The sequence below is a fragment of the Colias croceus genome, chromosome 11 (assembly GCF_905220415.1).
Source record: "Colias croceus chromosome 11, ilColCroc2.1".
Taxonomy (NCBI): domain Eukaryota; kingdom Metazoa; phylum Arthropoda; class Insecta; order Lepidoptera; family Pieridae; genus Colias; species Colias croceus.
In genome coordinates, this window is record NC_059547.1 from 3807023 (window position 1) to 3832434 (window position 25412).

Genomic DNA, 25412 nt, shown 5'->3' on the forward strand with positions numbered 1-25412 from the left:
ATTAGTGAATTGTTAGTACACTTACCACTATAACCACTAACTAAACACTTAAATACGAACACAATACAGCTCAAAGTGAATATATTATTGTTAAAATAGCCAAAACACTAAATTAAAAACCCAAACACGTGTGACAGAAATCACGCCAAATGTCAAAGTCTGGCCACATTCACAAACGTATTTGGTTTTATTAATATTTTCCACTTAGATACAAACTTGTTGTTCTCATTGCTGCAAAAAAGGATAAGGTGGGTAAATAATAAAACTTCAAAATTATTTAGTTTTTTTTGTAAATACTTAACAGTATTAAGTCTTTTGAGACATGATATGGCTTCTTATACGATTCAGAATGCATGATGCAATGAGTAAGTTTTAGTAAGTAGGTGCTGCTTCAATTTGAGAGTAACCCACTAAGTTTGATTATTTATAATTATTGTTTCTGTAAATATACCATTAATTTATCTTCATTAACTGCATATAAAAGAGCAACTACCAGAGTTTTTTGCTGGCTCTACTACATATAGTTACTATTTTCGGACCGTTTGTAAATGGTAAATATTAATCTATGATATATATGTTACGATTAAAATGCTTTAAAATGTTGTTTAATTTAATAAATAAATGTTTAAGTTTAACCATAGATTATTTCTCTGTCCCCAGTCCCCAGTGTGGATACCGCGGAATGTTGACAAATCCATATAGGAGACGGCTGATACATAAATGTTTGTCGGACACAGACGCGACTAAGTCTCAACAATTTATATCGTATCCATCTCATATGTTGCACTGCAGCGTATATTTCTCATAATATATGTAGTTCACAACCGAGATTTCCACTAGTATCGTGAATATCGTAATGGGCCCTGTTCACAATGGGCAGCGTTGGTCCAACAAATGCTCGCCGATGTTAGCCGCCATTACGGTGATTATGAATAAACTATGAAAAAAAGGCCCTCTACACAATCGTGGTTGTCTCCACTCGCCCATCGCTGCCCATTGTGAAGAGAGCCCATGAAACTTTATAAAAACGGATTGGTTCCCAACTCATGCTACGCAGATTTGTGTGTAGGCCTGATGTAAGTTAAATAACAGTTTGGAGTGTATATGTGTATATCGTAGCTATGAAATTGTGAAACTAGACGCACTGCTGCGTTGCAAGCGACGTTGCCACGTTTACTAGCGCCCGCTTTTCATTTCCGTGAATTTCAAAAACAGCAGTAGTACGTAACATTTTGTTATGATGTTAAATAATTCAATTATTCATTATTTTCGTATGCATACGATACGACAAATACTGTCAATTTTTTTTATATAGTTTAAGATATACAATATAAAATTCTCGCCAAGTTTTAAGTAGATAATTAGTATTCCTAGATTCATTACAAAGTCTGTAAATAATCCGCTAACTCTTAGTACTTATTAGTCGCTTCTATCATTCGACTACAAAATTATAGCTAAGTAAATCAATTTTCCCAAGTGATCTCGCTAATTTATTTAAGTAGAGTTAAATAACTATAATGAGCGAAGCTTTGGTACGACTCACTGAGAAGTTTTAGAGTTTACTCCTATCCATTCCATTTGCTAGAGCGTCTTTTCCACGGCTTTATACTAGAGATTAAATGTTATACTTTACGCTACTTATAGTTCAGGCTAACCGAAACTATTAGAATTTTGAAGTATTATGTAACTGATTTTCAAAATTAATAACATCGATTGAAGGTGTAAAATTATATAAAATAACTACTATATATATAGAGGGGGGGGGGGGGGGGTCTATCGCTCTACTGCGCACAGCGCTCTACCGATGATGATACAGTACCTTACTACGGGTACTGTATCATCATCGGTTCATCATCATCATCATTAAAGGTTTAAAAAATATTTAATATACATTACGAATTGTCCGTATACATGGATGGTTCGGTGTACCTTTAAGTGGGAATAATCGTGAAATAGTATAGGAATGAGATTAAGCATCCATAATCTATTTGTCTTTGCAGTATAATGTCTGACCAAATAGTAAAATCGATCAATTAAAAAATATTATATAATTTGCATAAGACCAAAAAAGAATAATACATTCGAGATTTCAGTAATAGAAAAATCTACAAATCTTCAGTGATAATCACTCCATCTTGGTCTATAAATACGTTCAGCACTAATCATTCTTTATTGCATCAATTTAAAACTTGATAAAATATGAATAATTGTCGTTCTTTTCCCCTACTAATATTAAAAGAATTTATCCTCCGACGAATAAAATGCTTAAAATTTTCCACTTTTACGTGCATATTTTTCCATAAAGGCTTTCTTTTCGTATTCAGTGGAGCAACCAGGCAAATGCTTTGAAGCTATTTTTTATACATCACTATACGTCTTTCTTAGCCTGTACTCAATTCATAGTATCTAGGGACGTTAAGTCACTTTATATAGAGAGATTCATTCTAAATCTCTGGAGAGTCTAATTTAATATTAAAGCAATTCGGGTAGGTACCTAATAGGCCATTTGTTAGCGGCTGAAAAGAGTAAAATAAATTAAAAAGTGGTTTTAACGACTCTTAAATTTTACATTCACGTTTTGTTTTCGCTTCGGTGGTATGATAATGTATTTTTGTACACTTTCTATAGCAATATTTTATTGAAATTTTTGATATCAAGTTATAATTAAATTTAACAACCACCTAGTACATTAATTTAATCTAATTATATTTGTTTTTCTCTCTTTGAAGTTACCTCGTATTCCCACATTTCTTAACAAGTTGCTACGGAGACATCAATGTTTTAAATTAGAACTTCTTTTGTTCGAATGTATTAAGTCTGTATACTTAATTATTATTATAAACCGTAAAACCTCATTTGATGAAGCATTCAATTTCACACATATCAAAGCAAATAGAACTGTTTGACGGCAAATTAGTTTGTAATCATGACTGAAACCATACTTGTTGGTTAGGATTATAGGCTGTGATTGAATCGAGCCTTGTGATATTTCAGATCTTAGTTTCAGATATTGAAACAACTTAAAAGTCGTTTTTTGAGTTTAACATACATAACGCGTTGTTTGTTTTTTAAAGAAATGAGTGAGTACTGAGAATGCGGAATAGAATGGTTTCAAATCATAAAAAAAAACTCAGCATTAAATCAATTACCGATAAATAGACCAAATTGAAACTAACAGGTCGGTTCTTACTGAAAAAAAATCACTTTGCACACGTTTCTGAGAAAAAAGCTTTCAATTTTGATATTTTGTCATACCGCATAAATGTAAGCTCGTAATATATTTTTATTCCCGTTAGTGCCTACTTTAATAGATGCTGATTTAATTCTCTCCCCCGAGAGTAATAAAATGGTCTTACCTTTGCGGTTCTATAATAAATACATAATGTGAATTAATGGCCTATTACCTGCTCTTTTCAGATCCACACGTTCGTGCCTCGAATTCCCTGAAATTGTATATAGCAATTAAGACAAATCGTGTAATATACAATCCAGTACGGAGTAAGCGTAAAATTAAATCGATTTCGAGAAATGTTATTAAAGGTGAATTTACATGGCGTTATATCCAAAAAAGTAATTATGATAGATTTTTATTTGAACAAACTCTTCTGCTTTATAATATTGGGTTACATTATTACATGAACAATAATTGATAGCTTCGTTAGCCAGAAAGCTTTAGCGATTTAGCAGTGCACTCGAAGGTCCCTTAGGCTTTACCTACATACTTCACCAATTCAGATTTGAACCACCGAAATAGATTTATCGACTACGGTTTTGTACTTGTCTGAACTCGAAAAAGATCAGACTGTACTGCAAATTTTAGAATTATTTTTGTAGCTACAAAAAATACAACCTATAACGCTTATCCTATGTGTTAATCCAAGTTACCCTCTATATGTGTGCTAAATTTCATTGTAATCGGTTCAGTAGTTTTTACGTGAAAGAGTAACAAACATCCATACATCCATACATCCATACAAACTTTCGCCTTTATAATATACTAGATTTCCGCCCGCGGCTTCGCCCGCGTTTGCAAAGGAAAACCCGCATAGTTCCCGTTCCCGTGGGATTTCCGGGATAAAAACTATCCTATGTGTTAATCCAAGTTACCCTCTATATGTGTGCTAAATTTTATTGTAATCGGTTCAGTAGTTTTTACGTGAAAGAGTAACAAACATCCATATATCCATACATCCATACATCCATACTTACAAACTTTCGCCTTTATAATATATATTAGATATTAGATATTAGATAAATATATTAGATTTTAAACATTACTAATTCCAATAACCTATTTCATCTTATACTGACAATATAATAACGTGACAGATTTCGATACCGAATTAATTTATTCGTTACGTGTCGTATCTCAGCCGGAGGCCGCTGAGTGAGTGCTTAGAGGACTGTCACTAGACTACAATGTCGCGAGCTCACCTTTGTAAACGTAATTTTATGCAAAACCGACGATTTTATCCCTTTATTCCAAGGCTAAAGCGATTTTTAAGAACATGAAAGAATATTCATGATTTGACACTTCGATATTTGGGGGTTTAGTCGACATTTTATTGGGCAGGAAAGCTAAAGGACCGTTTATTAGCTGGTGATAGGCTGTTATAATATTATACTTATTTACTATAGAAGAAAAAGGGAAATAGAAGAAAGAATGGATATACATACTAAGGTTCGACAATACATTTATATTGCGTACCTACGTAATTTACGCTATTTATAAAATTATATGTTACTTGACGAAAGTGTAAAAGAATAATTCTATCTCAATAGCATTTGTCTTTATCCATTATCAACAAAATATTTCTCTACAACTAATATAAATCGGTAGTGAAATACTCTAATGGTCTCTAAAGTAGTCTTTAAAATAGACTTTGTTTGCGCTTTGTTACTTTTTTCAACGAGGTTTATAATTGGTATTTATTTTAAGGGTCTCCAAATATTTCACAAAGCTACACGAGCTATTGACAGAGATCAAACAGTTGACCCAACATAATAAAAACAGTCACATCATTAGAGCCCGTAAAGGCCTTTAATCTCCAAGCTAGAGGCGGGTAAAATTGTGTCATTCACTTAAACATGTTCTGAATTGCTCCTCATAGAAATCGGAGATTGTGAAAAGAAAATCTCTCGCAATCCGAGGTCCCAAATTGCGGATAATATTTCACCTGACGGCGGCATCTGGCCGCAGCAAATGAAACAGTTTGGGAGAGATATTAAAAAACTCGATTTTGGTGATGTTAGTCGTACAGACAAAAATGTTCTCTAATTATACCCGGCTGGCACATTGCGAGGGAGATAATTAGATATTAATGCGTTCAACTTGTTCAGTGTTTTTTGCTTAATGTAGGTCAGAGGAAGTTTAAATTGAATGTGTAACGAAATGATGTGGTATTTATGTTACGAAGTTAACTTTGATTTTAAGGGATGACATTATTTAATTAACGTTACTTTTACATAGCGCTATAAATTATGATTTGCGTATAAAAAGCTTCGTTTTAGGCATAGAGAAAGATTGTTTGGTACGACTTAAAATATTAAATTGCCACTATCTATTGTAAAATTGAACTTGATTAATGAAATATCAAATAATTTAATAAAAAATAAAAGTTATGACTAATTAGTACTGTACAATATCATAATTATTTTATCAATAAAATATTCATATTATTATTTAGACAAACCTAAGACGAAGTCATCAGTAGATCTTATAGTATTGGCTTAATTCCTATAATTTAAAAGTTATTCAATGATGAATTTTCAAAATATATGAATCGCAATTTATTTTTGTTTACATTAACGACTACTGTTAGGTTTATGCTTGTCTGGAAAATTCCATAAATACTGATTTAAAATAAACATTATTATATAAGCAAATTTAGGGTTTGAACTGAAGTTATATTTTACGCTGCGAACTTTAAGAGATTATAAGTTTTAGAGAATTTCATTCAACCTAAATTAATTCAATCAAAAGTGATATTACGAATTTGTAAAGAAATATTTCAAAAGGTTAAATAATAAAGTTCAAAATGATGATATTATCAGATTTAAAAACGCCCACACACAATATTGATTTTGTTAAATGTTAAATCTACTTATTCAAAAAGTATCACATGCAATATCTATTAAAAAGTATAAATAAATATTGTTTAAATGTATCAAAGTGGATACTAACAAAAGTTGCATTCGCATACTTTTGCTAGTAGAACTAGTTATCTTTCAAAAGAAAAAAACCGGCCAAGTGCGAGTCGGACTCGCGCACGAAGGTTTCCGTACCTTGGGGACTCCCCTTAATATATATATTTTTTAATTTTTAGTATTTGTTGCTATAGCGGCAACCGAAATACGTCATTTGTGAAAATTTCCGTTTTCTAGCTATCACGGTTTATGTGATACAGCCAGGAGACAGACAGACAGACAACGAAGTCTCGGGTTCCGTTTTACCGTTTCGGTACGGAACCCCAAAAATGAAGTATTGATTATGATATTGATATACTAAGTAGCTTTATAGAAGTACTAAACACTGAGTAGGTACACGCTTTAAAATTGCTAGCCTAGTGAACGTTTTCCTTACAGTTTGAATCAGTTGTATTTACAAGAAAATTGATAGCTAAATACGGTCAGAATCAATTATAAAGAAAAACGTTTCATACGAACGTATTTCCAATCGCAACAGTTTTGAAAACGAAAAGTTATCGAACGGGGGTTTATTAAAACTGAATTTAAACCGATTTATATGCTTTCGACAGCCATTGTCGGAATTTAATATCGGCCTGCTCTACATTTGTATTCTGTTGAAATTTCCTCGTTTTTTTCCACTGCAGATCATTCAGTACAAAGCGTGATTTTAATGTCGAATCTTTTAAGTATTTTTCTATCTTAGTCTTTATATATCTAGCACAGTGCAGATATTGAGAAAGGATCTGGGTTTTCAATATTTGTAATTATAGAGTTGTTTTGTTGTTTTTGTTTGTGTTTCAAATAGGTAAAGGATTAAAATCATAAAATGTGATAAATTTTATTCGATACGATCACATAGAAATTGAAACATTATCGAGTAAATATAATTTGACGGCTCGATAATTGAAAATCCACATCATTTTGACTTTCTACAAGCCCAACGAGCGTTGCCATCCAATAAAATATAATAAGGAGATTACCCACTCGATGACAATACCGCGAGTTAATCGTACGGGGCTCGATTCGATTTGTCCATCAATAGCTTCTGGATACCTGCTACAGGTATGGGATCTGATGAGGGGCGGGCGGGCCAAGGGAACAGTGCAAACGCAGCTCTTCCAGGGGAAGGTCGTGCGCGCGCTCCGTCCCCGCGCCTAACGAACTAGTGAACAGATATATTTGTGTTACCATACTGTGTTTGTTTTGTGCACCGAGCTTTTAAGGATTTGCGTGAGGTATGCAAACAATTTATAATAAATTAAAATTAATTAAGTAGGTACATATTTTTTTACGTACCGTTTGTTTGTTCTCTTGAATTACTTCGCTATTTTCGATGTAAACTGTTAACCGGTGTTTATAATTAAGATTATGTAGGATGGTAATTTACTGTCGCTTTCTGTCGAAACTCCGTCGAATATCGGTTTTATTTTCAATAAATATAGAGCGAACAAAGCTCGCTGGCTTACTTGTTGCTCTCAGACCTATTATCAAAAACGTAACATTTGGTTTTAATGCCTACCTGTTGAGGCTTTCTGCTTCAAACTGTTAATTAATAATGGGTGATTAAAGCTGACGAAATAATTTTGATTCGTTATAATGAAAGATTTAAAAGCCTAGCGCTTAAACGCCTTCCCAATTTGCAAATGCTTCCATACAATAGATTACAACTCTTTCTTAGTCATAAATCTAAGAGCGCGAGCTTAATCGTGATGTTGCTTTGACTTGCGTATTAAAGATTAAAATGAATTTTATACATTGAAAATTGTCGTTTAAAAAATACCTAAGAATCGCTACGTGTAGATTTATTAGCATTATTTTATTAAATTGAATAAAATGTTATTGTAATGATCGAAGAAGGATGTTGAGGACTGGCTGTGGTATTTTAAGAGGTTTTATTTTTAAGTAAATAATAATTGCGACTATTTAAATTTTATAATAGAATTATAACGAGGTTTTAACCCGCGTTTTGGCTCGTATTCTAATTCTAAATAATATAAATCGTTTTAGGAGGAGTATATTATTGAACAAACATACGTACTAAATTACTTACGTAATATACAATACCTAAATAAAGATAAATGTTTATTTAAGCTATACGAGCTTTTAATATACAAATATATATCGAAATTGCATTCAAAAACTCAATAAATCTAAATCGTCTATTACTGTTATAACAAATAATTGTCTATTGTGTTATTGATAAATATAATCTAGTAGGGCAATAATCACAGTTTTACTATCTCTATAATATTAATAACGATGTCTTCATATGACGTTATCATAAAAGCTTGTGTATCGACGGCCGGGAGCAAAACTAGCAATAAATATAAACGATAACAACACAAGTTTTATCTAACTCTCACTTTATTTTATATAAGAAGAAGCTTACAATATTAAATCTATGAAAACTACATCGCTATCACTACATAGTATAAAACAAAGTCGCTTTCTCTGTCCCTTTGTATGTTTAAATATTTAAAACTACGCAACGGATTTTGATGCGGTTTTTTTTAATAGATAGAGTGATTCAAGAGGAAGGTTTTAGTATATAATTTATTAGCTTTTAGACAAAGCAGGCGAAGCCGCGGACGGTAAGCTAGTACAACTAATGCAACATTTCAACATTGCACAAACATAATTTTGATCAATTCATTTAATTCTGAAGCAAAACTAATAGATTTTCAATAAATTATATACAAGAAAAAAGAGCAAAAGTCCCTTAAAAGGGAGTCAATTAAAATCCCCTTTAAAAAGCGTTCATAAAGCCGCAAAGCAAAACGTTTTCAATGTTGCAATTTATTTGCGATTCATATTTCTACAGTCTTTTATGAGCAATTGTATTGAGGCTGCGGGAAACTACGGATTTTGAACATCATACTCTCAATTAGGGAAGAAGCATTCGGCCATATAAGGCTGGAGCATAAAGTATTCTTTTATATTTTTACAGTGATGAAAATACTCGAGGTCAGCACACAATGTCATGGTTAATTTAATTCTGCAAATGTTTATGTTACGATTCTAGTTTGACACATATTATTTTTGTTTCTCTAACGGTGCATTTACATCAAACAAGCGAATGCTCATTCTAACCCCACTATATGTAAAATTCATATAACGTAAACAGGCGTAGAACATTCTTTCGTTGTTCTTAGTGCGTTCAAAAATATTCTTATTCGTTTACGCTAAAAGATTACAAAATAATGCTCTTGCTCTAGCTCTAGCTATGTTCTATGTTCGTTTGATATAATTGTACCGTAATATGTGTTGAGTGCCGTATGTAGATATCTTCTTAATATATATAAATCTCGTGTCACAATGTTTGTCTTCAATGGACTCCTAAACCACTTAACCGATTATAATAAAATTCGCACACCATGTGCAGTTCAATCCAACTTGAGAGATAGGATAGTTTAAATCTCAAATCGTTTTACAGAAAGCGGGCAAAGCCGCGGGCGGTAAGCTAGTTATTTTATATGAAGTAGTGAAATGACATCGCGACTATTGAATTATAACAACCTTGCCCCAAATGCATCTCTTAGTCGTAGATGTTTGGAAAGAAGCCTCAATATGTGGATATTAAACTGCGTTTTATCGCTCTCGTTTGAGATTCAGCTTTGAATTGAATGTCATAGAATTTATCTATGATAAATTTATATTTACAGAGTAAAGAAACAGCAAACTTCTAATAATTTAGAGAATTTTTTTAATTCCTTTAAACCACATCTTGTCTCTGATCTTATGCATATCAATAGCGTAATTAAACTCTTTGTTTGAAGATATAACGTATAATGTTCAAATAAATCAAGTATTTTTCATTGCCAAGCAAATTTATTTGATCTTTTTTTTGAACCTGATTAGAGTTTCTTTTGTTATAGCCATATTATGTTTCGTTAGGAAGCGAAGACTATTTAAGACAAGCATATTAAAATGTGCAGTTATTGTCAAACATTCTTAGAAACCACTTTATAGCTCCAACATCAAACAAGCTAATTAAGCCATCATAAAAATGTATGCACGCTTTCCTTACGTTGTTGCACCCTTTGAACTGATCGTCAATTTTATTGACCAATTGAGCCATAAAAAGTACAACATGCATGCATGATACTTACCCTTCAAACTTATAGAAATGTGTATTATTTCAAACCCACTATTGTTTGGCACCAGAATTAGGTCAAGGGTGAAATGGGACTTAGAATAATATGTATTGAAACTTAACTTAATCTCGGAATTCTATAGCATTGTAGGTTTTGTCCAACGAGACGTTTTCCTTACAATTTATACAAGTCGAATTGTATGAAATGAGCATTGTAACGTAATACTCAGTATAATGAATAGTTTTTGAACGTTATTTTAATAAAATGAATTCCACCGTAAATGCCGTTGTGAAAATTTTGCAGGCACGCTCTTGATAAAATCCATCAAATTAAATTTGTTTATTTATTGTGCCGCATAAAATATACGCAGAAATGTTGTATATTTAATTTGAATAACTATAAACAAAACTGTTGAATTTTTTATCATAATAGTGAAAGCTGCAACGCTATTTTCGGGATTATGAATACAATGAATTTTCTTCAAATTTAATAACTCAATAATTATTGAAAGTATAGATAAACTTTTAAGGGTATTCACTGTTTTTTCATAATGATTTCCATATAGGTGTGTGAACGGCAATTAAAAATGAATAGATACACATACATTTCACTTAGGGATATTAAACGTTTACAGCGCATCGAAGGAAGCGATATCAGAAACAATATAAAATGCAATAAATAATCATGACGCCAAAGAATACTTAAAGTCGCCTATTAATTTCATACATAAAAGGATCCTGAATACTTTATTGTTGAGTGACCATTGTTCACAAACAAAGAGAGGCCAAGTCATCTAGATTCGTAAACAAACATTTTTTCGCGCCCTGATTTTAAATAATTTACTAGCGAGCTTTGTAAACGGTGAAAGAGATCTTCCTTTTACTTTTGAATCCTTAATGATGAGGTAGAAAGTATTTTGTCCCTAATGGGAAGAAAGAATTAAAAAAGTGGGTATATTAAACGAACTGACACATTTTAATAAAATATATAAAATTGTGACACTTGCATTATCGATCGTGACCGAGCACACGTGTCAGAAGGAAAACTTCTTCGACGCGAGATACTACGACTTCGACAAATAAAATTTTACTCTCAAAGCGCCTAAAGAAGTTTCACTTGAACAAATGGTCCAATTTATTAGTCACATATTATTCCACATTTGACTCTACAACAAAGTCAATTCGCCAGCTATTCTATTCCAATGAACAGTTAACTCAAACAAAACTAGTCATTAATATTAATTTAACCATTAATTTTCCGTTTCGCTAAGGTCTGTATCAAGGCCTTATTCAGGCAGAGTAACTTCAACAAAGGAAGTACAGAGACAAATCCGACTTGGCTCGGTATCAAAACTATTTGAAGATTATATAGATTAGATATAGCAATAGGTCAAAACTCTCTGTTATCTATTTGTCTATGAAATTAGTGTGACTGTCATCGTAGAAATAAAGGAATGGTGATTTAGAAGCTGTGAGAGAGAACATCTCTTTATACTTAAGTCTTTTTTTGAAGCTATTTTAAATCAATCAATCAAGTAAGTGGGGATAAATAACAAATTGTTTATGAACAATGGTCACTCAACAATAAAGTATTCAGGATCCTTTTATGTATGAAATTAACAAATATAAAAATATTTTTAAGATTCAGAATAAAATATATATTCCTATATAGTTTACATACTACGATTTTTATGTACTATAATATGAAATTGAAATATAACTGCATATATTATGATCTATTATAGATTAAATAGGCCTACGACGATATAGTTTCTATACTATCTACCCTCTTTTTCTTGAACAATTCTTTAAACATATCAAACAAGTTTTATTTAAAAATGGAAATTTACAGGAATGAAGAACTTACCACAGTATGATCGACGAGTTCAAGATTTAGTATGAATAAATAAACAATAGTTTTATTATTACTAAACTCCATGAAACTGCTCTACATAAGATTATCTAAACAAAAAAAGACATATGATAGCATGCCTTCAAGCCACACCTCCGAGCCCGTCGGAGTGGGGAGCGTGAGGTTTTTTCGTTACGGAATTTCTCGATTCGGTCCCCGCGCTCAAGGCCCGCGATAGAAGCTATGCAATAGCTTAAAAATGTATCTATATGTATATTTAACACTTAATTAATATACGTAGGTACATGTACATGGTAGGTACTAAATTGTTGTCATTGTTTCAGTAAAAATAATATTATAAACTGCCAGCTATTGGCAATAATAATTAATTATCTAAAACATTAAAAATAATAACGATTCACATAATCGAAAAGTAATGGTTGTTTTCTGACTTATATCATTTTAATTGGCTCTTATTTCCGAGCTTTAATTGGCTTTATCTTATGAATCAGTTTTTTTTTATATTTGTTACAAAGAGCGCTTAATAAAGAAATTACGCTTCAGTGTTCGGTTTAATTATTTTAATGAATATAACGTAAAAACCCTTTTGAATATTAGGCTATATAATATTGGTGTAAAAGCATGAAAAACATTGAGAAAGCACTCTTAATGGGGACTGTTATTAATATGTGACGCCATAATATATCATGTTGAAAGGGAAAATAGGCAATTAACATGATGTACAGTGTACATGCACATATTTTTCTAAATGATCTAACATCTATATTAATAATGTAGGCATTCGTTCAATATTTTATTCATGTATTTTTGGAGTCTCTACATGTACTTCCAATGGATAATTCGAAATAATTACGCAGGACATAAACCGGGAACTGCAGATAATATTATAATAATCCTTTTTCTACCTTTGACCATTATCAAAGCATGGTAGTGGGGGATCACGGGTAAAAAGTACTTATATATCCAGTGCCCGTAGACCCACTGTCATATCATTCTATAGCAGTGGGTCTATGGGGAAAAAATATTACCCGTAGACCCACCAGTGGGTCATAGCGGGGGACCACGGGTAATAGGCACTTATTTAAGGAAGTCCAGAACGAAACTTAGACATTTCATTTTCTCCTGTCTTTCTACAATTGGTTAGTTGTAGTAATGATTTTTTTCATTTCCTAACAAAACAGTATTTTCACTAGAAGCACAGATAATATATTACTAGAAGGGACAATAAACTTTGAGTTTTGATCTGAATAATAAATCTTTATAGGTTAATCTTATAAACTTTTTTTGTAATAAACTTATTTGCAACCTTCGAAAATTGTATTCAGTGAATAAAACAAAACGATAAATAATATAGCAAATGCATGTGACCAACTCTACTGCAATTACTTAGTATTAAATTTCACATTAGTTGCAATACATAACGTATCTATTGATAATAACTAGCACAAGTGATAACTGCGTTAAAAACAACCGACTTCAAACTTGCACTTGCAAAATTTACAAATACCTACAGACAAAAATGCTCATAAAATAAAAACTACTGGGCCTATCCGAATAAAATTTTTATGGGACCAATTCGACACCATCCCGCATCGAACAAAAAAAGAATCACGTAAATCGGTTCAGAAACCTCGGTGTAATCGGTGTACATACATAAAAAAAAAAAATATACCGGCCGAATTGATAACCTCCTCCTTTTTTTTGAAGTCGGTTAAAAATACAGTAATGGCTTTCTAATATACTCGAGTATTATATAGCCGAGCTAATCTTTTAGCCGTTTAATAATAAATAAGCTATAGGCTGCACAACTTATGCATCCAAGCTTGCTTCGATAGACTTTAGTCCGTTGGGACACGCTCTCTATGTATTGATAAGAATATGCTTCGTCAAATCACTTACTTGTGTATTGATAAGAACATGCTTCGTCAAATTTTCGTCAATTATTTTTCTATACTTGATTCTTATGCCCAATAATATTTCATAGGTGATATTTTTACATTATTTTGCATACTATACCATATTGTCAGAAACAATATGGTATAGTATGAATTAACACTTTTTGAAATGGTTGTTACGATATATTTTATCGATATAATTTTAACCAAATATTGAAAAATCATTCCTTTGATGGGTAATCTTATAAAATGCAATGAAATTTAGGCCTTTAATAAAGGGAAAATAGACGAATCAAAATCAATTTAACTTGTATATATATTCGATTTTTAAACTAGCTTTTACCGATTTTCTGTTTGGTTGAAGTTTTAAAAGTTTTTTTTTATTATCTACTAGTAAAGAAATAAAAAAAACATATTTTGGTAAATTTTTGACAACAAAAGTAGCTAGGTACATTATAACATTATCCACGATCATTAATAGTTTAAATTAGCTACATCAAAAAGGACGAATCAAAAATCAAACAGCCAAAATTATTTAATGAATGGAAATTTCCGATTGTTTCGATAGATTATATTATTACGAAATGCTTTGAATAATATAATTATATGTAGCCGATTTTGTACGTAACAATTATTCTTGCATGCAAGAATGTTTAATATTTTGATAATGCTTTATTTTTTCATTTCCTTATACTTATCAAGATGAAAAAGGTAATCCTAATTATCCGGATTTTTATACGCATTCACCACGCTCTATTTCATGCACAACCCAATTATTTTTTTAATATTTATCGCACCTTCTGATAAGAGTTATAAAGTGAAGTTAATAGTTATCTTAATTAAAGAATAGCGTGTTTAATATTCACCTTTTATCGAAGTTTTTTAATGACTTCCTTATTTTTAGAGAAAAAAAGTTGCGTCATATTATCATAATATAATTTAAGTTATTGTTACGTTAATTAAGCATTTCAAATTTTCAAATCAAAGTTATATTTATACATAAGTTATAGTTATGTTTAAAATAACCAACATACTTATCGAAAGAATAATAGGAAATAGTTTCACGTAACAGTAATAGGAATGGCGACCATAATACATATAAAAGTGGTATGAAACATCCAATAATTGTGAATTACGTCAACCGCTGAAACTTCTTATCGGAGACTATTACGAAATGTTTGCGAAGAAAAGTACTCATTAATGTGGGAACAGTGGACTTTAACAACTTGTTATTTAAACCAGTTCCTATTTTATTTACCTACTCTGGATTTAAAATAGCCAATAGGTAGGATTTCAAATAATAAAACTAAATTTATTGAGATATCTTCTGAATTCTGACAGTTTTTTCTTTATCAAAATAGTTGAAATCAACGTTACTATTTTATTCTGTGTTCCAAGCGTAAGAAGAAAAATTAATAAGATTAAATACCAAAATCAAAATTTTCATAGTTCACACTAACTCGAACCGGACTACAAACGCGCACGTGATCATAAAACACGAAAGTAAAACCATCATAAAGCGATGTGTAACAAATACTATAGAAATATCATAAAACTACACAAATCTGTACACAATAAACCAACGGGCATATCACCCATATTGTCAGCAAGGCACAACATAAACTCCCGAAATATCAACCCCTATCGTTCACTTCCGAATCGAAGGCAAACCATAATAAAATACAAACCCTCCGAGATGGGTTCGCCGATTTCTGCGTCATTTGTCGTCGACACGGTATTCAGGAACCATCAGGCTGATCTATAGAGCCATCCCGCACCCGAGGGTTTGGTATAAGTGAATATATTTTTCCAATTTCGCCTCTCGACGCAGTCACGCTTAGAAAAATGGCCTAGAGCACTCGTTTACGCTTCCTTTCGTAGATCATTATTGATTTTGTCGCTTTGTGAATTCATTTCGGGGTGGATAAGGTATGTATGTAGGTAGGACTGAAGTCTGAAACATGTCTTTAGGATGCAAATATAATGAAATTGGACCATTAACCATACTTAAATTCGAAAAGCGCGCGTTTAGTTAAATATATTATAATCGTTTTATATTAAATTCAAACAACGCCACCGCAAAACAACGGCAAACATCTAATGACCTACTTCCCTATTTTTGGGTAAACTGTGCCATTGTTGCATTTTTTTCTCTTGTATTCATTTTATTATCAGTTTTCGAATTGTATGGACATTCTAAGAAAACATTATACAGAGAGACAATGTCTGAAAAAATACCTACGCTGAACATTTTTCTATGTTATCAAGTATTTAATATAGTACCTGCCTACTCTTTTATACGACTGCTAAAACTTTAAGACTGAATAGCTTTTAATAATAGTTCTATATATATTTTTAACTAACTATTACACGACACGAAATGTATAATGTATAGACCAAATAATTTGAAAAGTACAAAAATGTCTCATAATTTTTAACATAAATTCTAAATCGTTCGTGGTTGCAGTTAGAATTTATAAATTCCTTCTAGATCTTTTGCCTTCAAAAGCCCTCCTAAGCTTCAGCATACAGCATTGCTTCTTTACAATACTGAATAAAAAAGAAAACAATCATATAACCAATGTTGCGTTCAATTTGTGTCGTGGTTACGTTCCTTAATTAATACGGTTGGTCCGCAGATCGAGGGTTGACTCCATCCATCACTCCACGGTGGTTTAACGCCATAAAAATGAACGAATTCTTTAGAGACAATTTATTATTTTGGGCAATTTAATTTAAATCGACATAGGTACTATTTGCGCGTTTATTCTGGTGGCTTCACTGAAAATTGGTTTTTGGTGGATATATTTTAATATGGTAAACCAGACCACAGGAAATATGCTGTGAAATGTATTTGTATTTCAACATTTTTGAAAACATACGACATTTTATGAAAATGTTCTATAAGAATAAGTTTTTCCTTTTGTTGTTAAAGAAGTGATAAAATGATATTACGATGCAAATTAAGCGTAAATGAACATTTAAAGAATACATAATTACTAATTAACAATTTGAGTTCTGTTCTTCCCTTTAGATACATTTAACTATGATTTATCAAATCAAAAACAGCATGCGTGTAGTTTGCAGAGATTATATTTAAATATTAAGTTATTTTGGATAAATACAAGTCCTTTCCCCTTTTTCTTTAGGATAAATGGACACATAAATCAAGTGTAGTGGTACGCCTTTGGATTGTGTCCAGAACATACATTTCCTTATTAATAGATAACACTAAACGCATTGCACAAATGTTTATTATTTGGAAATAAACAGAGTAAATTGAATATGTAGTCATGCAATATTATAACGAGCTAACAAGGTAAGGTATGATGAAAATTGCACTGTTTTTACTTCCCTACTATATACTGCATTCATTTCCTAACGAATATAGCCCTTCACGATGTCACAAAGGGAAAAAATAGCGTAAGCTTACATGTCTGTTCAATTTCAATGCATAGGTATACGTCATAGAAACCAATTTGGTTGGTTTGTAACTATTCATCAAAGTTAAAAAATGTTCTATTTCTAAAACCGAAATAATAGTGAGGGAACTAAATCCAATAGTTTTATATTCAGACAAATGTTTCGAAGTTTTATAAAGGGTTCTCGTCCAAAATTACATGTATCTATATTCAATTTAATTTTTTATACGCTCGACATTATACACGTTTTCGAGTTTTTTTTTATGTGACCAAATTTATACCAGCTATAGTTCTCTGTTAATTATAGTATCTATTACTTACGATTACTTTAGACTTACACGGCATTGAGGAAAAAGGTCTCAGCAATTAATTAATTATTACTGTGAATACTACCTACATCCGATGTATTTTTTCTTATTTCAGCTGTTATTCTATTATGTGCTAATCATTACTATTTATTGTGCTAATCATCATGTTGCGTTAGTATGAATTCACATTTATTACATTGTCATGATTATTACGTCCTAACTCTTAAGGGCTTTTTTGGTATAAGGGCATACCTTTTTTTTTTTTTTTTTTTATAGTGGGGAAATCTTCTTAGATACCCCCGGCTCCCGGGGATGGAGCCGTGGTTATATCGGATTTTTACCGACTAAAACCCCACTCTGTTCCATCGCGCTGCTTTGGACGGAACTGCGGGAACGGTTACGACTCTACCGCGTGTCCCGCCCAGCAGATGCCCGTTTCCAGGCCCACCACTAGAACCCCCCTCGCTGACGGCTGCTGGAACGAAGGCTTACGCGCAGACAATGGATCTTTCCCCGCTCCATCATCCGCGTTCCCCCGATCCCCCGACCCCAACACCGTCCGGCCGGAGGGTGCACGCCGGAAGGTCCTCCGATGTGTGAAATACACGTCGGGGGACCCTCCGGCGCACTTTTATAGAGATAACCTCGCAGCCCCCACCTTACCAGAGGTGGCGGCCCTCGGTCCGGCCCCACGGACCGGATTACGAGTTGGCAGACGGGCGTTTTACAGCGGCCGCCGCCCCACATATCTCTGCAGGAGTCTCCGCGCGTCATCACAATGACGCGTCGGGATCCCGCCCTCCGCTGCACGGCGTGGCTTGCTAAACCAGCAAGCCCGCCGCGCCGCGACCTCTGGCCGCCATCCACCGCCGCATAAAAGCCGGCTCCTCTCTGGTCCACAAACAGGACCTCTGCCGTCGGGTCAGTCGAGGCTTCCCAGCCCCGACTGCCATTTAGCGCCACCTTTGCCTAGTGGACACGGGGTCCACCAAGCCACGACCTCTGGTCGCCATCCCACGCCGCACATAAGGGCATACCTGTTAGACCGAAGTGAGATAAGATAAAATCGTATAAATTATATTCATAGTATGCTTCGAAAAAGATCGAATTGTATTATTTGCAATAGATTCCCCTTTACTTGAATCTTTTTTCCCTAATGTCATCCATTTAATATAGAGTACCCAGTTAGTATTATCTCGAATATGTTTGTATGTCTAACAAACCTTAGTTATTAAAAGAAACTACGCAAACTGTTGTCCCAGTAACACTAATTTGTAAGTAGGCATATTGCGGGCAAGAACAGGACTAATTACTCTCTACCTACTCTGTAATTTAATTTTCCACAAAGGTTATACAAATAAAAATACTGTACCACTGTTTCTTAGATAAATTTTTTGCCAAGATTAAGAACAATAATTGTGCACTTCCCATTCCTCCGGCAGAGCTTTCTTTTGATTCAATCTGGGCGGTATTTTCTTATGAAAAATTGTTGTTAAGAAAAGTGGATAGTGCCAACGAATAGTAATTATTACAGCCAAAGCTGTTTCTAAAAGAACAGTGAAAAATGTTAATTATAAATTAAAATATATTTAAGACACGTAACGTATTAATTACGTAAATGATTTTATATAAACAAATAGGTTTGTTAATGAGCAAGTTAGTAAGCTCTGGTATAATTACGATGTTAATATCTTGTGAAGCACAAATAATTGCAAGCTAACAACTGCTGGTGTTGTTTCTAATTCTCGCGGTAATGTATCCCTTTCATGCTTTGATTTCCCTTCTCAAGCTTTTAATGGGAAAGTTAGTTATTGTGTTAAGAAGAAGGGTTTAAAGGATTTACGGACGTAAACCGTAGGTTAGAGTAATGAATTATTTCTCTTGTTTGGTAAATAAATAAAACTACATATTTACAATCGTATGCATTTTCTGTTTCTATAAATTATTTGTCACAGTATTCTGATAAAAATCCATAATGAGAAGACTATTTGCATATTTTTGCCTTTCAATTGAGATACTACTAGCCAAAACTTAAAGTACAATGAAAACAAGCTGTGTATTTGATGAAAAATATAAAACATGTAACGAATTCAAATAGCAGTGTCGTTGCATTTGCAATTCCCTTTGTGGAGTCGCAAGAGCTATGTAACTTGTTGCATTGGCTCCAATAATGTTACATGTATTTACTTTTGTCTGGCTATGAAACGAAAAGAAGATAGAATATAGTTTATAAAGTATTTGCACCTTGACAAACTCCTGCAATACTGCCTTGTATTTTAATGTACGTAATGTTCAAATATTAAACATATTACATATTTCAAAAATACAATTTTCTGTATTAATACGTATCGCTTTTTGCCTTTCTAAAACATGTTCAATAGTTTAAAGTGATAAAATAAAAATATCTTCACATTTATTTAAAACATTTCTTTTAGTTCGCCGATAATTGATTTAGAAGTATTTTATTGCAATGTGTTAACGGTCAATCGTTGTGTGAAATTGCATGGTTATTTATAACGCTTTTATCTCGCTATTATTTTATCACGGGAATATCGTGAGACGTGAATTTATCGTCACTTTAGGGTACTCTTCCACCAGAAGGCTATGCAGCTATGCTGCGGAAATGTAATTGAAGTGAAACTTCTTTATCGGGGTTTTAAAAAAATTTAGTGTAACTTTTTTTCGTTACGCGTGACATTTTTCCCGTTACGCGCCTTCTTTTTCTTATCCCTACCACGCGTGATTCGACGTATTTCTGTAAAGTTGCATATTATAGTAAATTATTTTTTGAAAAATAAGTTCATAAAGAAGTTTCACTTTTTACGTGTGTACACTAGTACACGCAGACATTTTTTTATATATATCTAGCTACTCTGCGAAACTATGTACCGTTTCCACTGATGCTAAGCTATCTAGAAGTACGAATAGAAAGACTGATGTGATATGAAGATGTTATACGAAGATGACGCAGCTCGAGCTATGTATCGATAGCAGGCTCTACTTTACACATAACATCACTCGTGACCATCCACAACATAAATCCATAGCACACGTCCATAGTACGCATGCATCCATAGCACGCATCCTTCAGGAAAAGACGTAACTTAGTTTCAGGTATATGAATCAATGAATATGATTGGTGGATATCAAACACATCCACAATTCCACAACAACGTAGCTTAGCACATCTTTGGTAGAAAAGCACCCTTATCGTGTCGTGAGTCGTTCCTTATATCCGTCATCGTGTGATGCCATATCGCGTCTGGGGTAATGATTCGGAAATCTCCCCTAACTGTATTTACACTTTCTTGGGAAACTTAGAAAAACCTTTGATTTATGATCGGTTTATCTTACATTTTTTGGTATAAATTATGATACAAGTTTATTAAAGGAGACAATTTCATACTTTTTAATTTCGATACATTTAAAATTCAATCTCTATTCGACATTAAAATGCTTCGACACTATTTTCAACAGCACGACTTTTCTCAATATAATCCTGCCAAAATACATAATATATTTCCATCTAGAAGCATTAGATTAAATTACCCTAATGGGTTTAGGTCGCATTATAATTTCGCTTTTGCTTGAGTAATTGACTAGCCCGTACGGAGCCCGTCTTACAAGGCAACATAGTGAAACGCTTTTAAATGTGAACTAAAGTGAACTATTCCTGTGAGAATAATAAAATTATAGTTACTGAAATATTTTAAATCATTAAATAAGTGTATAAATATGCTATCGCGCACAAAGATATTGGGTCTTTTTGAATACCAAAAGAAAAGAAGTGGCAATCAAATTATTATGATTTAACATATAATTCAGTTAGGTACTTCATTACTTTTATTAAATTTACAATAAAAATTAATGTCTAGCAATGCGATAAAAAAGAAACGTTTTATTCATAAACAAACAGCCACAACTTATAAATTACTTTACTCGTTTGCATTTCGGGAAGCCTCATTTCATTTGCAGAAACCCAGAGTTGTATTCTTATTTGTTATTTTAGCCTGGTTTCGTCCCAACTTCCAACTTAAATTAATTTAATACATGCCCATTGAATGCTTATAAAAATGTATGTTTTTATTCGATTTGTAAAAGTCTCAAAATATTCTTCCAAATCTCCACCAACTGTATCGGTTAGTGGCGAATTAATTAGAACCTCTCACTTAATTTTGTTTGAATGCGACTTACATATTAAGTAACATACGTAATAACCAGTCATTGATCGTATTAACAGTCGGCAGGTATGAAGGTAAGATAAAGACATTATTGAATTTACACAGCTTTCATTGTCCGCTGCCCTTTCAATTTAAAGTCCAAACAACCTAATCGAATTGGACGTTCTCATAATATTGATTCTATCTGCGAATTGAAATGATTACGTGCTACGTTCATAATCCAACATACGAAGCTCTCTGAAATGCAATGATAAATCTACGAACACATATATAACATGTTCGGATAAACTAAATACGAGTGGTATAATGCTTGATAACTAAAAGCTTGTGTACGTCACTACATAAGTCGTAAGGCCTTGATTTGGAATCATTGAGTACGGATCGAACGTATAAATGATTCTGTTTGTAATACTAAGGTATTGTATTGTGTGAAATTGAAGCTAAATATAGAACACTTGAGAATTTTCTATTGATTTGTATTGGTAATTTTAATTGCTGTGAATTAAAATCTTTGAATCGGTTAACAGATGTTCAAATTTCTACATTAAACGTGAGTTTGATGAAATGATGCAAAAATAAAAATATAACTACAAATAAAAATTGTCCTTTGTTTAACAAGGCATTTCACAATTTCACTTTCTTGCTTAAATTAATTCGAAAATTACTACTTACTCTTCACTAAATTATTAAATATTTAAACGAAAAGTTTTCCATAGAGTTATGAAAGCTCTATGTCCATTACGTATTAAACTTAGCCATTACTAAATGCCAATATCGTACTTTGTAATTTAACATGTCTTAATGTTGGTATTTTATGTTTGCAATAATGGATCGCTTACAAGATTTCCCTCATGGTTATGGTTCATTTATTAGAATCTAGGTTACATATTGTTTTCACTTATGCTTTTAGTTAGCTAATTTTTGTTAAAAAATGAATATGTTATTCGTTGAAAAATCTTTTGAATGACATCAAGCAAATTTTGGTGCCATAGATTAGCAGACTGATCGATTTTTTAAAATGTTAAATTGTAAGCTTAGATTTATTTTTATCTAACCCTTAAAGATTATTACTTTAGTTATAAGTAAACTTATTCAGATTGTAACTCTTAGTACTACATAAATATTCTGAGTTTTCGTTAGGTATACATAGAGGTAAACAAAGTCGAGATACAAATGTACTGATCTATCATTCATAAAATAAACAAAGTAAGGGCGTACTACAAATACACAACTGTCTAATCCAAAGCATTGCTTGATTAATCGGCGGATTGATAAATTATAACAATAAACATGCGTTCTAGTTTGTATTAAAATAGTTCAAAAAGAAACTAAAATTTATTGTTCATTAGACTCGCCATTCATACGATTATTTAAACACATTACACACAGAACTATAATTTTTAAATTATGATTATTGAAAATAATAGATCCCAAATGGATTCATTTAAAGCGTACTTCACTATTGAGCTATGTTTATTACAAATGTGTTTAATGAATCGACATCGTATTGAATAGGAAATGAACGCAAATGTCTTTCCTACTGAAATTATAAACGAGTTTGTGAGGATGAATATTTGATGTATACAGGCAAGCGCTAATGAGCTGCATTTTAAATTGAAATAGCATGTTTGTAAATCATAAACGAAAAGAGTTACTTATGTTTAAGTACGTTATGTGTACATGGAATCTGGACAAACAGTTGAAGTAGGTTTCCACAGTGTAGAATAAATGTGTTGATTATTATTAAATGGCTAAAGTATACCCCGCTCTTATAATAATGATTCGCTATCCGGAAAAACGAGTCTTATCACCGAATTACACACAATATTTACACTTATCACAGTTGTCATTATTTTACTATTTTAACCAATAAATAACAGGTTAATTGACAGTTTACACAAAGGTTCTTATTAAATACGTGTGAAATCATAAAGCACTCAACAGTGTATTTGAGAACCCAAATTAGTAGCTTGCGTGTTTCTGATTTCTATTTGGATTAAGTTTGTGTCAAGAAAATTACAGTGCGGTGGTTTTTCGTGAATAATTGATTTTCTCATTATGGCGCGAACAATTACGACCTCAAAGAGAATTTTACCCGGCATGGGATTAGGGTTTTTAAGATAACATTGCGTTGTCAATTATTGTACTTGCGAAGCTTAGGTTGTATTAGTTTATGGATTAAATATTATTAAGCTGGACGCGTAAGCGTTCGTTTATCATTTTATTTGAAGTTTTGAGCATGACGAAAAAATAAGATTATCTCAAGAATTCTTTTCGTAAATGCTCTTGCGTATGACAAAAAAAGATTCGTCGATCAATAATTCATTTGTATTTATTAAGCTTGTATTAATTTGGTATTATACCATCAATAATTGTATAGAATATAGATTAAATACTTGTTTTATAAGAGTTTGTTAGAAAATTCCAGAGAATCATCGAGAATTTTTCTCAAATTTATTCCATTTTTTAGACAACACAATATGCTAAGTTTCGTTAATGTTAGTTTTCAATCGATATTCAGGGTTACTAAGAATGGAAACAATTGACTAAAAATACTAACATACTAATTGAATATACATTATACGAAATCAATAAACATAAAACAAACATAACATAAAAAATGCTCACTCAACGCTCGTACAGTCACTCAATAACTTATTGACATTGGTTACGTGAAGCTAAAATGGGGTTAAAGTAATATCACTGAAACCTTAATATTTTTAATTTAGATTTTCGTTGTTTATATCGTGATGAGTCTTCTATTTCTTGATAGAGCAAGTTCTTTGGGGTCCTAATTCAATAATTTTAAACATTGCACACCGCTTTTTTAGTTACACTGTAATTTGTAAGTAAAATCCTATGTCCCCAAGTGGGGTAAGATGCATTATGTGTATATATATGTGTGTGTTTCACTGATCGATTTTCTTTAGGGAACCAATAGGTGATCAGCCTTCTGTGTCCTGCCAGAACGAGGTATTTTTCTTTCTTCGTCTCCACCGTCAATTTCACTGTGAATAAAGGAAAAGTAAATAATAATACGTAGATATTTGATAAAATAGGTATTATTAAAACTCACTTATTACTTATTTAATAAATTTACTTATTTAATAAATGATTAAAACTCACAAATAAATCATAATATCAGCGGGTAATGTAAATATCAATAGATAATATGTTATATTATGACTACTCAAAAGTGCTTCTAGGAGAAGTCTGAATAAGTAACGCCTGAAATTCAGTTAATACACAAAATAGTCTACGTATATGAGAATATTTATAAAGAAAGAAATCGTTTATATACCAATATTTTTGTTACAGATTTGTGTCGTGTTCCAACGAAACGAAACTAACAGGATCGTGGATATTTAGTGGAGTGTTTATTTTTCTGCAAGACTTCACGCTCAGTTATATTTAGTTGTGGTAAGTGTATATTATTTATATTGAAAATTTC

The 25412-nt window shown here is 32.3% G+C and overlaps 1 protein-coding gene across 3 annotated transcripts in view; it reads left to right on the forward strand.

The window, feature by feature from the left end:
• Positions 1-7303: 7303 nt before the first annotated feature.
• The window catches only part of LOC123695314 (voltage-dependent T-type calcium channel subunit alpha-1G-like), a 102465-nt gene continuing 84356 nt past the window's right edge, over positions 7304-25412 (forward strand). For all 3 annotated transcript variants that reach the window (XM_045641123.1, XM_045641124.1, XM_045641121.1), the window contains exons 1-2: positions 7304-7424; positions 25280-25381. The gene's annotated coding sequence lies outside the window, so the exon portion shown is untranslated. The remainder of the gene's footprint in view (positions 7425-25279; positions 25382-25412) is intronic.